General features: G+C 41.7%; 1 protein-coding gene across 2 annotated transcripts in view; it reads right to left on the bottom strand.

The window, feature by feature from the left end:
- GRAMD1B (GRAM domain containing 1B) overlaps window positions 1-13,879 on the bottom strand; it is a 231,355-nt gene that overhangs the window by 171,809 nt on the left and 45,667 nt on the right. Inside the window, exon 1 of one of the 2 annotated variants that reach the window (XM_037505488.2) lies at window positions 6,894-6,916. The exons of the other annotated variant lie outside the window; for it this stretch is intronic. The gene's annotated coding sequence lies outside the window, so the exon portion shown is untranslated. Of the gene's footprint in view, window positions 1-6,893; window positions 6,917-13,879 lie in introns of those variants that run through there. 2 annotated transcript variants of the gene reach the window in all.

The following is a 13,879-nucleotide window of genomic DNA, read 5'->3' as shown; positions in this document are numbered from 1 at the left end:
GTGAGGAGCACCTCAAAGCCCCCAAACCTGCCCGCTCTACATAGCTTCTGCCATTTGCCGCATCAAGACAAAACAAACTCTAGTGCATAAGACCTTTAATGGAAAAGAACTTTAATACAGTTGGTATGCAACAAAGAAAAGGGAAAGAATATAGTTGCCAAATCAAGCACCCGAAGTTACCTGTCCCCTCATGGGTGAATGCCCAGCCAAACAAGTTTAGCCAAAAGCAGGGCCACCGAGGCCTGAAAGTCTGCTACAAGTCTACGGCACCTCCTGGTGAGGACCCATAGGAAAGGGGCAAAAATGGCCAGACAACTCTGGAAGGAAAAGAGCAAAATCAAAATCAAGATAAAAGCTGCCATTGTTGGGCTTCCCTGGTGGCACAGGTGGTTGAGCGCAGCGCTATGAATCTGTCCACAGCCCCTGCAGTGCAGGTTCTATCCCAGCCGGCCAGCGAGGGTCCCATAAGGTGTGGCAGACCTCTCCTGTCTCGCCTGCTGCTCCCCTCAGCAGTATATTTCAGTCAGTCTGCCTGTTCTGCTCCCGGCCCTGTCTCTGGTGAATCCTCTCACCCTCCTGCACATCTGGCCTGTACCCTGGTTCTTGTATAAATAAATAAATCTTTAAAAAAAAAAAGCTGCCACTGTTAAGGTCCCCACGGGCCTCTCACCCACATCTGTTTCAAGGAGTCCATGACCAAAAAGCAAGTGCAGCTTTTTTGCATGTCTCTCTGCTCCATGTGCCTCTTCCAGGTCTCCTTCTTGCTCCCAGTCTTTCTTCCTTCCTACTTCAGTCTCCTTGTTAGATTCTTCTCCTCCCTGCTCAGCTCCACCCTCCTTTGGGTGGGGCAGGGAACCTGGACCCTCCCCTTTTCCTGGGGACCACCCGTTATAATGCCTTGCAAGGTGTAGTAGAAATGCAGGGACCAGCTAAAGTGGTAGTGGGGTATGGAATACCTTGGCGAGTAGTGGACAAGAGACAGAATTGAAGGGAGTAAGCTCCACCTCCTTCCCATGGCGTCTTGTTCCTGGTCCTTTCACTAATCCCTACCTCATTTCCCCAGAGGAGAGCCAGCTACTGCTGAAGTCAGAGGAACCACATACTGAATTTGTGAGGTTAGGGGAGGGTGGAGGATGCTGAAATAAAACCACAGCTGACTACCCACCCCAGCTTCTCCTTTTGAAGAAAATGGAGAAAATGCTATGAAATATCTCCGTTTCCTGAGAACAGAGGGCTGGCAAGGGGCAAGCTTGGCTGAGTGCTTCCCCTAGCCGCTGGCAAGGGTCAGGGTAAGCAATGACGTTGCCACAGGGGACTGTCTACAGATAAGCCTCCCAGGTTTCATTGCTTATCAAAAGGCTTAGAAAGTTGAAGAATGCTTTACACAACATTTGGATGTCCCTGTTTTTGACACTGGGCTATCAAGGCACAGAGAGACATCATCTCTTGTCCTCTAAGTCTTACAAGGACACTCTTTATGCAAAGCAGGGCTGGAAAGGCTTCCAGAGGTCACTCTGTGTGTCTCCTTTACGTGGCACACTCTGGGTAGTCCGCTGCATCCTTTCAAAGAATTACCAAAGGCCATTGGCACTAAACCATAGTGATCTAGTGCTTAGACCCAATGACATGCTGTGTGAATTTCAGACCCACTCCCACCATTTACTAGCTGGTTGATTTAGGGAGAAGTCATTTAACTTCTGTGTCTCAGTTTCCTCATCTGTAAGATCAAGAAAGTGTCTCCCTCCTGGGGTTGTTTTGAGCCCTGAAAATAGTGCTTGGCGCACAGGAAATGCCCTATAAATGTTAGCACTTGGTAGAGCTAATTAAGTCTCTTATAATACCCTTGTTAGGAAAAGGACTATGCAGGCTAATTTTCAATTCAGTTTAATTCTACAAGGAGTTGTTAAGATGAACACCATGTGAGGCTCCATACTAAGTGCAGGGGATACAGCAAGACAACTAAGACGTGGTTTGTGCATTGGAGCACATGTCTGTCTAGCAAGGCAGAATTCATTAAGTGCAAAACCTAAGGGCCAACAAAGTGTGAGGGGAAAGAGCAATAAACTTTAACTAGAGGCAAAAAAGTTGGTCTAGGCAGGCCCTAATGGAGGAATTGGTATTTAAGACTTAGAGTATGAATTTCAGTAGAAAAGAAGAATAGAGCATTCTGGAATAAAGGAATGGGTTGCATAAAAGCTTCAAGGAATAAGAACTCCTGGAGAGACAGGAAAATAGGGGAAGCTAATTCAGGGCCTATTAGAAGGCCATAAAAGGAGATGAGGCTGGACATAAAGTGGTCAGACTGCGATGAGTGCTAAAAGTTTAGATTTTATTCTTTAAATAAAAAGATACTATTCAAGCTGGTTGTGTGTGCAATATTGTCAACTTGTATTTATGGACCATCAATTCAGATGACAGTGTGAAATATGTACTGAGGAAGCAAAAGATGGGACACACAGAGGCCAGTCAGGAGACTGTCATGCAATCAGTCAATATGATTGGAATATGGACTACAGGCATGGCAAACAGCTCAGGTCAGGGATGGAGAAACTGACAGGACAGCAGAAAAAGATAGGAGTTAAGCAAGGAAAATAAAAATCCTTTGAAGATTACTCAGAGAGGTAGATTGGATGAAAATCAAGAATGAGTGATGATTCCAAGTCAAGGCCACATCTATTGAATGATTACAACAGGCTGGCTACCAGACTAAGTGCTTCGCACACAACATCCCATATGACGCTCCTAACAACACTGAGAAATAGATACCAAAAGTTTCATTTTAGGATGATGAGAGATTTTACAAAGTGACTTGCCCAAGTTCTCACAGCCAGTAAGTAGAAGATGATGATGAGCACACATTCAACTAGGGTCTTTAAAAACTCATGTTTTTTTTTTTTTTTTTTTTAGAAATACATAATTCTTTTTTTTTTTATAGAGGCATGTTTTATTTATTATTTTATTTATTTATTTGCTTGTTTGTTTGTTTATACATGCACTGGGTACAGTCAGAAGCGCGGGAGGGTGAGAGAATTCACCAGAGCCAGAGCGGGGAGCAGAACAGGCAGAAGGACCGAAGTACACTGCTGAGGGGAGCAGCGGGCGGCAGGAGAGGTCTGCGCGCCATGTGGGACCCTCCTCCAGTGGCCGGGGAGCAGCCGGGGATTGAACCGGCGCAGCAGAGGCCGCGGGTAGCTTCGCAACCCAGTGCTCAACCGCTGTGCCACCAGGGAGGCCCTCATGTTTTGTTTTTTTCACTTATACCACATTTTCAATGAGATAAATGATGCCAGATGTAATAAAGTCAGGCAGGAGGAAGACTGAGATCATTCCATTAGATTTTGTGATTAGGTCCTAATGACCTTTGAGACAACAGTTTCCATGGAATGGCAAGAGAAGAAATGTGGCTGCTACAGGTTAAAGCGTGAGGAGGAGATAAATAAATGGAGCTGTAAGATGATACTGCTTTTTTTCCAGAAACAAGCAGTGGAAGAAATGAGACTGAATTTACTGAGCATCTACAGTGTGTTAAACAGTAGGACTTGGAGTTAGATTATGAAAAGTAATGTATATTTGTGTGTGTGTATGGGTGAGAGAGAGAGAGAGAGAGAGAGAGAGAGAGAGAGAGAGAGAGAGAGATTTAGGGAAAGAGAATTACGTATTTTTCTTTTATTTTGTGTGTATGTGTTATTGGTGGTTGATGTTATGTTTCAGAAGAACAAAATGTGCTGTGTGATTATGCCATTTAAAATGGAGTTCTGCCTATATCTGCTAAGAAAATTGTAGCTTGGTGGTGTGTACCTGGTAATCTTGCAAATCAATCAAAAAGTACTTCATATGCCCAGACTCCAAGTACACCAATAATTCTTGGTACTGTAAAAGGTTTGTGAAAAGTTTCATAAAACTATTCATTTAGTGCTAAAAATAATTTTTTAATGCCGGTCAAAGATGACCCTGATCTCTACTGCTTCTAATGGGGGCTTTGGGTGGGAGCAGAAAAGCTATTGTAAAAGTATAATTTGGTAAGGAAATCCCCTTCAACAGAAACATATAATGTGAATTCAGAGGAGAGAGATCTTTATCAGAGAGAACTCCATGAGAAAGACAGTACCTATTCTAGGTTAAAGCTTAGTAGAGGGACTAGTAGAGCAATTTTCCCAGTAGACCAATGGGGGCATGTTTCCAGGCAGGGAGGGACGCCATGTACAAAGGCACTGAGGTGTAAAAGAGAGCTTGGTATATTCTTACATTTACCAAAAGAACAGCTTGACTAGATCATAATATTCAGCTAAGTGAGGGATAAGACCAAGAGATTATATCTATATCTATATATCTGCCTTCATTTGCCCCTTCCTCTTAATATATTGAGCATGCAGTGTTCTAGATGCTGCAAAACAGGGCTGCACAAAAGCAAGACTATGCCCTGGAGGAGTTTACATCTTGGTGATCACAAAACTCCAGATTGGTGGAACAGAGATTTTGAAGCAACCATTATTTTATCTCCACTGTTGATTCTGTTTTAGAGAATAGAAAAATGAGGCACTGGGAGGTTACAGACTTTTGCTAAAGTCACATATCGAAATGGGGAGGGTCACGGAAGATAAAGAGGCTTTGCAAACAAAGACCAAGACTTGAGTTGAAGCTCAACTTACTAGTAGAGAAGACTCCAAAACTCTAGGAAATGATTAAAGAGCTAAACCAACTACCTAAGCCTTTTAATTTGACAGCATCTCAGGTCATTCCACCTTCCCCAAATGAGAAAAGTCGCCATTTCTTACAGACAAGCAAACCAGAATCCAAAAAGGTAGAAGTGCTCTGAGCCATGTGCTCCAAATTGCTTCTAGGGCTGAACAGAATTGTGGTTACTTATTACCCTGAGATCTAATGCTGAAATGATAAAAATGCCTACTTTGTTCTGATGGTGCAAAAGCATGTTTGTTTGCAAGCAACAGGGGGATATTAGCCTTTACATACCTTTCGTGGTTTTCAGGAATCATCCCTTTGATTCTGTCCTGGCTGCACTCTGCCCCAGGGCTGTCCCTAGTCACAAAAGCTCCAGTGCTTGCCTCCCCCTGTTCTTGAGGTTGAGAATCTGGAACACCCTCCTCAAGTCAGTGACTCCATGGTATTTTAAATAACTTGAAAGTGGAATTTGGAGATTGGTTATGCTAGGTGATTTCCAAAGTCTCTATTGTAGCTCTGAGTGTAGGAACCAGAAAGATCTACTTTGCTCTAAGCAATCCTAGTGTATGAAAACACAGATCATAAATATGCATGAGTTGGAATGATCCTTCATATAAAAGAAATCATTTGTTTTACAAAAGGATTCATTAATATAGATTACTTCTTGATATGTGTGAACATTTGCATTCAGTTAACCAACTTGAATAAGGAGCATTACACAAGGAAGTCACATGCTGAATAACTAGAATGTTCAAATGGGCATGGAACATATCACTACATGTAGAATGACCTTGTCTTTCCAAAATTCCAGAAAGAGAAAGGGCTCTATTTTCTTACCCACTCCCTGTTTGTAAAAAACAGGTACTCTAGAAGACCATCATAACTGACAGGTGGAAAAAAAAAATGTAAAAGCAATAGGCCTTCCTTAGGCAACAAAAGTATATGTCTGGAACAAACATTAGATATTTAGTCCAATGCCCTTCCTCCACTCTGTTTCACCCAGGTTCACAAATGGGAAACTGAGGCACTGGCAAGATAAATCTTGGACGAAGGTCCTAAGACTGGAATTCAAGCTGCTTTCTATAAATCAAACCTCTTCAGGTCAAATTCGACTTTAATTACTTTCGGTGTTATTTTGTAGGTAATACTTGCACCTCCATTTTAAATAATTAAATAAATATTTAAATAATTAGAAACAAAACCAAAGACACTATGTGTATTGAATTCCTCATCAAGCCCACACAGAGCAAGAAATTAATCAAACCTAAATATCTTTCTAGGATTAATCCCAATATGTGAACATTTAGATTTGTACAAAAGATATAATGGAATGATTATTTGCTTTTGCAAAGGCCTTTTTACTTTACAGCAAAAGAAATTCCTTCCTGCGGGAAATCCCCGATACATTTTATATATTACTTGAATATTAGCAAATGTTAGAACTTAGCAAAAACACCATTACTTAATAAAAACATATCTGTAAATAATCAACTTATACACTCAGACACTTTTAGTTCAATGCAAATATATGATAATGAAGATTTAATCCGAATGAAGAATCTGCTTAAGTGAGGCATTGATTAGAAAGGTTGCAAAGTCCTAAAAATGTTCAAACTCATCTATAATTGTTTGAGTCAGGGACTATAGTTTCTCATTTAAGTTGTATAACAATCCTATGTGCTAACTGTGATTTCCCCCATCTTAGAGATAGCAAACTGAGGGCTAGAGAGAATAAGAACTTTTGGTGTCAACTTGATGTGTGACTCAAAGCCAGGTATTTTGACACCAAAACCACCATTTCCCCCACTCCACTGTGTTACTCTATTTAACTTCCTATAAAATATATTTTTCCAGCTGCCATTCAAACTGGCTCTCAGTCATTCTGTGATTTGCAATTTGGTACACATATTAAATTTTGGTATGGTGCAAATGGATACATTTGTTTCCCTGTTTAATTCAGTCAGTTTTCATTTGTTCCCTACATAAAACACACCACCAAGTTAACACCCATATCTTTGGAATTCCTATTGAATTCTAAGTATTTTTTAAAAGACATACTATCTCAAACATTTTGCAGAACTCACTTGCTAGAAATACTGGCAAAAAATACTATTCATGGCCTGTTCAGGACACGTAAGCTATTTCTCATTTCTAATAAAGTCCTTGCAGCTCTATTTTCTAACTTGAATGCCACAGTCTCTAACATTGCTTACCTGTTAGGTTTTCTACCTGTAGCTCTGAGGCACCTCAGCAGGGCTCTGCGATGGCTGGGGCCCGGAGGCTGCTATTACTGATGCTGGTCTACACCAGGCTTCCCGCAGGTTATTCACACACACAAGGAGGAAGCCACTGGCCTCTTACACAAAGGGCAGCAGCGAGGCACCAAGGGGCTGGTTTGCTTAAATGAAGCTTGTCACTCCCCGCTGAAATGGAGGGCTTAGTAAATACAGAAAGATCTTTAAAATTAGCTTCTCTGTGGTCTTCAGGTTCTCATTAAGTCTGTGCATTAATGTTTCCAGGATGTAGTAAGGCACTAGCTTAAATCTTGCTCGACAGGGCAAAGTCTCCCGTCCTGAAGACTTAGTCATATGATCACATTCTCTGTGTAAGTTTGCCCCCAGCAACATGGACCTTGGAATCAGAACATTAGGCGCCCTCTGACCTGCATCAAATCTCCCCAGCTTAACTCACAGAACATCCAGGCTGCACTCATTGGTCCTGCTGCCCTTCCAGCAGAACCCCACCAGGGTACTGAAAATCTAGGTTACTGCTCTACCTCTTCCTCACTCTCCACTTGTCGCTCCTGTCTGTGTCTTTCTCTCCTCACACAAACTACATTGTTAGAGATCCCAGACACTGTTAATTCAAAAATAAATGCTGAATTCCCCATCAATGGAGGAGTTCAAGTGGAGCCCGAAACTATAGGGGACATTCTCACATTGAGGTTGAGCCCAGAGGACCTCAGAGGACTCTTGCAGGTGTAAGGTTCCATGGCACTCCATAGGTTCCAAGTCTCTGCAGCAAGTCCACACCTATATTCGCTTTTCTACCTGTATTTTTATGACTTCTCTTTCTTTTCTCCTTGGAGAATGTCCTCCATATTCACTTAAATCAGTGCTTACCAGTATAAGGAAACAAAAATCCTTGGTACAATTTACTCATACTGCTTTTCAACACATTGTTTTCCATCTTAGATCATAATTATTGATGGGCACTTTCTTTTTCTTTCTTTTTTTTTTTTTTAAAGATTTATTTCTTTCTTTATACAAGCACTGGGTACAGTCAGAAGCGCAGGAGGGTGAGAGAATTCACCAGAGCCAGAGCGGGGAGCAGAACAGGTAGACTGACGAATTACACTGTGGAGGGGAGCAGCGGGCACGGCAGGAGAGGTCTGTGAGCCATGTGGGACCCTCGTTGGGCGGCCGGGGATCGAACCGGAGCTGCAGAAGCTGCGGGCAGCTTCGCAGCCCAGCGCTCAACCTCTGTGCCACCGGGGAGGCCCTGATGGGCCCTTTCTACCTCCCTTCAGCCTGTATCTGCATCAAGGTCAGATTAATCTTTAGTCGAGGTCCCATTCATGTTTGTCATCCTGTACTAAACTCATAGCCCCACACTGTGTACAAGCTCAGTAAAGTGCTGTGGATGTAGAAATGACCACTCTGGCGGTTTGAGGAGGCACCCGGAGGGATGAGTGTTCCAGCCTCAAGCTCTCTGGAGAGTGCTCCTCTCGGCAATGCCCTTCTGGAGAGACAAGACTAACGAACGTCTTCTGCCTCAACCCTGAGCTCTCTAGGGACAGCTCTGACTGTGGTCATAACTGTGCTTGGATTATTACCACGTCACACTTGGCCTACATCACTGAGAAGTTCTTGGGAGATGTCACCTGGGCCTATAATGCTCTTTGCCCAGAACATTCTTTCCTGATTAACTCAAAGCTCGGGTTTCTTAGGTAAGGGTGTTTGGACTATGGATCTTTGGGGAACAATTAGAGGAAGGAACAAGAAAACACTTGGCAACAGCTGATTATGTATCAGCACTTAAGAAAACATCCCAAATTGGAGTTTAATCAATCCTTTTTCTGTTTGAAAGTGAGGGCCTCAGGTTGACTATTCCTGAGTGAAGGGATTTCATCCTATTTCTTCCAAAGCGCTCCAGACAGGCCAGTCTCCCAATCTGCCCTCAGGAAAGCCAAGCTGACTGGACTTCTGATGTTGTCCACACTCCAGTAAATCACCCACAGGATGTCTGCCAATCCTGACCATAAAGCCAACATTAAGCCATCATTAATGCCCCCTAAATGTCTGTTTGTCCATTTGTGTTTCAAAGTGGAAAAACACCTTAGAGGAAGCCAACCAACCCCCACATCTTATGGATAAGGAAGTAGATTCAAGAAATGCCCGCTCTGTTGGCTGCCTTTATTTATTTATTTATTAAAGATTTATTTACTTATACATGCACTGGGGTACAGGCCAGAGGTGCGGGAGGCTGAGAGAATTCACCAGAGACAGAGTGGGGAGCAGAACAGGCAGACAGACCAAAGACACTGCTGAGGGGAGCAGCAGGCAAGACAGGAGAGGTCTGCTGCGCCATGTGGGAATCTCCCTGGCCGGTCGGGAATCGAACCCACGCTGCCGAGGCTGTGGGCAGCTTCACAGTGCTGCGCTCAACCAGCTTTGCCACCGGGGAGGCCCTGTTGGCTGCCTTTATTAGCCTGCTTGCTGTGCTCCAAAGAAGAAGTTACTCCATGTATTAAAGAGTTAAATCCAGTACATTACCATGTACTTAAAAAAAAAAAAAACTTTACTGGAAGAACAGTTTTAGATTTACAGATACCATATGTTTGTAAAAAGCTAAACTGCTTCAACCTTCCTGTTACTGGTTCACTAACAGCGCCCTCTCATGGTTGACTCGGAACTACAGAACATTGTCAAAATCAATTGTTTTTCATTTGATTGACAGTAAATACCTTAAATAGGTTAACCATGTGGCCCAGATTTTGAGAACATTTGTTTGTTGAAGGAAATTGTTACAAAGAACAACTTCAATACATAGATTCTACAAGAAAGTGGGAAAAGACTTTTATTTAAATTAGATCAACAGGGACCTCCCTGGTGGCTCAAGGGGTTAAGACGCAAACTATGAAGCTGTCCGCAGCCACTGCAGCAGGAGTTCGATCCCTGGCCAGGGAGCAACCCACATGGTGCAGCAGACCTCTCCTGACTTGCCTGCTGCTCCCCTCAGCAGTGTACTTCGGTCAGTCTCCCTGTTCTGTTTCCCTCTCTGTCTCTGGTGAGGGTGTCTCACCCTCCACACCTCTGGCCTACCCCAGCTCTTGTATGCTTAAATAAAAATAAATCTTTTAAAAAAATTAATTAGATCAACATCCAAACACAATCATAGTAAGACTAGTACACACTGTGAAATCTGGCACCATCTCAATGATTCTGTAAGTCAACTCAATGAGCTGGTTGTCATCCCCATTTTCAAGTGAGAGAAAATGAGGCTTGGAAAGGTCACCTAAAGACACACAGCTAATCAGCAACTGGAATGGGATTCAAATTGGACAACTTGATGCCAGAATCTATCTCCCCTGGTAAGTTTCCTCTCTCCTCTAATGTGGAATGCTCTCCATCTTTAAGGTTAGCACCTCGGCTTAAATATTCACTCATGTACTTTTATACTACACAATTACTGCCTGTGCCTTGTACAAGGTAACACAGGAATTCTTAATATCCAATCTGTATGGGATAAATGTAAATATGGTATGTACAGGGCTGGCAGTCATATTTGCATATCCCTGACAGTTTCAATGCACATTCCGAATATATTCAACTTATAATACTCTCATTTCCTCATGTATGGGGAGGCAGCTTTACCAAGCGATTAACTGCAAGGGTTCTGGAATTAGAATCCACATAGATCCACCATGCATTAGCACTTACTCATGTCTCAGTTAACCGATATGAGAAATCAGATAATCACAGTGCCTATGTCATGGGCTTGTTATGAGAGATAAGCAAGACAACACACATCAAGCACTTCGCACAATCCCTAGCACAAAGTAATGCTAAGAAACTCCATGGCTGTATTATTTTTATGTCTGCAGTTGTGCGTGTAAGCGTCACATATTCATCACTGGTGTAATAAGCTACATCAGGCAGCAATGGATGTGTGGTTGCACACACAGAATACACAAACCACTAATCACTATGAAATCCACTTTATCTACACAGGGTCACAAGAACTGCATGGATGATATTCATTTTTTATGGCTCCCCACTCTCACACTAAAAAAGATGGATAAAAATAGGGGTCCACTGTATAGCTTAAAATGCAGGTTTGTTTATTTTAAGGCCTGAGGAGAAGAAAGTGCTAACAGTTGGCACAATTATGATCATTATCACTATTATTATTACTAGCATGAAAAGGATTCTCAGGTTTTCAGCATCTCAGATTTCCATACTTGCCTTTTCTAAAGGAGCCAGAGAATGCTTCATTGCTTCTTTACAATGGAAGTGGTTTTGCCCAATTATCATCTCCATCACACTCAATGAAAGTTAAAAGATGGCATTTGGGTTTTCTATTCGAGTGAGTGATCTTTTTGTACCTTTCTTTACAGGAGAAGCAACTGGTAAAGCTAACGCAATATACTGTAACTAATGCTGTGAAAATGCCCAAAGCACAACCATCCTAATTCACTTTGAAGACTAACTGTATTCAGAATGCCAGGTTTTATATTAAGCTATATATTATAGTAAAATCAGCTTCAGGGAAAAATCCTCTTTGAACCACAGATAAACCATTTTTATTTATTTCTCAAGCTTTCAAGAACCTGGTGCAAGAGAAAGCAGCTCAAACAGATCTCAATATTAAGCTACCAATTAAACCCTTGGCTGAGCAGCTGTCCTGGCCAATGTGTGGATTTTGCACATAGGTTGTGTACCTATGCTGATGTCTGGGGCTCTCATGGGCATCATGGGGACTACTTGAATAGGTAACACGAAGAGCAAGCCTCTAAGTCACTGTTCTGCCATTGAAGCACAAGGGCCCTTTTAGTGTAGTGATTACTAAGTGCCAATAAGAAAGAATCTCATTTATCATATGAGTTCTGCAGATTTTCAGAGAGGAACCACTAGCTGGCAGCCCCATGTTTCCATGTGCTTAGTGGAACATTAAATTCATTCCTGAATCCCCAAAGACAAAAATGGGATGTGCAAATGGTCCCTGAGTCCCTTGTGCAAGTTCCCAGTGGCACTCTCTTTCCCACAGTGACATCTTCTGATGTGTGTTACCCCAGCACTGCCATTAGTGCAATAAGAGAAATGCAGGAGAAGTCAAAGCAGAGTGCCTGGATCACTTGCATCTGGACAGAATATGCTATGCTGCTATATTTCTCAGAGAGAGAAGGGAATGAAGTGGGGGGTGGGGAGAGAGGGGGGGATTGGATGGAGCATAATAAAGAAAGTAATAAGTGTAACTTTTTTCCATTTCTGCTTTGCAGGCCACATGTGTCCCACCTTGGAGTAAGGCCCATTGTCCCTGGCTAGGTGAGCTCAGGAAGAATTGAGATAGAATCCAGCACCCATGCCAGGCAGGTACTAGTCAAGATTTAGAAGGGTCTGTCTCAGAAATTCTATGAGGACTACACCTGAGGGCAGGGGGGAGCAAACGTTTAAAAATGAATAATGGTGTAAAAACATAAATAAAAAGCAAATTTAATAAAAAAGTAAAAACATTTAATTAGAATTTTAAAAAAGAAAGGTCTGTCTCAAAACAGTACTTTTAAGGTAATGAAGAAAGGGGATGTGAGTCTTTGGGTGTCTTACCTTAAAAAATGAAGTCAGACAAGGTTATATAGAAAACCGTATACTCGGGAACAGGGGCTTTATATAATAGCAAAAACTTTTGGAAAGTCACATAGAAAAATACAATTAGAGCCATAAGCTAGTAACACCTTTTGAACTACCAGTCCTGCTCCTAGGAGTTTAGTATTGTGGAGGAACAGGGGTTTGAGAGGAAGACCCACCTGAGTATAATTCCTCACCTTTATTTACTGAGTATGTGACTACCAAGTTACTTACTTCTAGGTTCATTTCTTTCTGTGCAAAAGAGGAGAAAGACACACTTTATGGGGTATGAAAATTAAGTGAAACACTACAAGTAAAATACCTGAACTATGCTAGACATCAACAAATTCCTTCAGGTTTTGTTTCTTTTTTGAACAGTAATAATAGTATGTATTTCTTAAGTAAAAAAGAATGTTTACTTCAGAGGGGAAGTTGGCAACAACCAAAATATCAAACAATAGGATAATGAAGGAAATCATGGTATTTCTGCTTAAAGGAGAAATGCAATTATTTTAAAATTTAAACATAAATCTATATATTCACATAGTTTGTGGGTTTTAAAGATATTTTTGTATATATTTACTGGAAGTGGAATGAAATTGCACATACACTAAAATTACAACATTGTGTGTGTAAACTTTTATGAAGTGCAATCATTATAGATTTCAGTTGCTCGGTAATGATTGTTTTTAAGATAATGAAATAGGGCCTCCCTGGTTGCACAAGGGGTTAAGACACAACCTATGATGCTGTCCGTAGCCACTGTGGCAAGAGTTCTATCCCCTGGCTAGGGAGCTACACACATGGCACAGCAGACCTCTCCTAACTCACCCGCTGCTCCCCTCACCAGTGTATTTCAGTCAGTCTGCCTGTTCTGTTCCCCATTCTGTCTCTGGTGAATCCTCTCATCCCCTGCACCTCTGGCCTGTACCCCAGTTCTTGTATGCATAAATATATATTAAAAATAAGATAATGAAATAGTTCTAATCTAAAAATGTCAAAATTTAATTCACTCTTCAAAATGAAAAAAATTATGGATGTGTAAATGTTCTTTAGGTATTTCTGAGTCTCAGGAAATATAACCTAAGCCAGTAACACCAAACACACATGTGCACCATCAATTCTAAAGTGTAACAGATTAGTTCCAGTGCTGATGGTATGATTTCTAGAGATCTACTAACTGGTATTGTCAGAAGGAAACCATCCTCTTCCTTGTTTATATTATTATTAGATATCTGTTGCAGATATTTTTATAGCTGCTAGGTGCCAGGCATCATGCTAGGTAATAAATCTGTAGTATCCTGCCCTTAATGAGCACATAACCTACCAAAGGAGATAAGTTATTCAAATAT

This window comes from Talpa occidentalis, unplaced genomic scaffold (assembly GCF_014898055.3).
Source record: "Talpa occidentalis isolate TD23 unplaced genomic scaffold, MPIMG_talOcc4v2.1 talOcc4.12, whole genome shotgun sequence".
Taxonomy (NCBI): Eukaryota; Metazoa; Chordata; class Mammalia; order Eulipotyphla; family Talpidae; genus Talpa; species Talpa occidentalis.
Note: the sequence above shows the minus strand (reverse complement) of the source record. Positions and strands in the feature narration are given on the sequence as shown.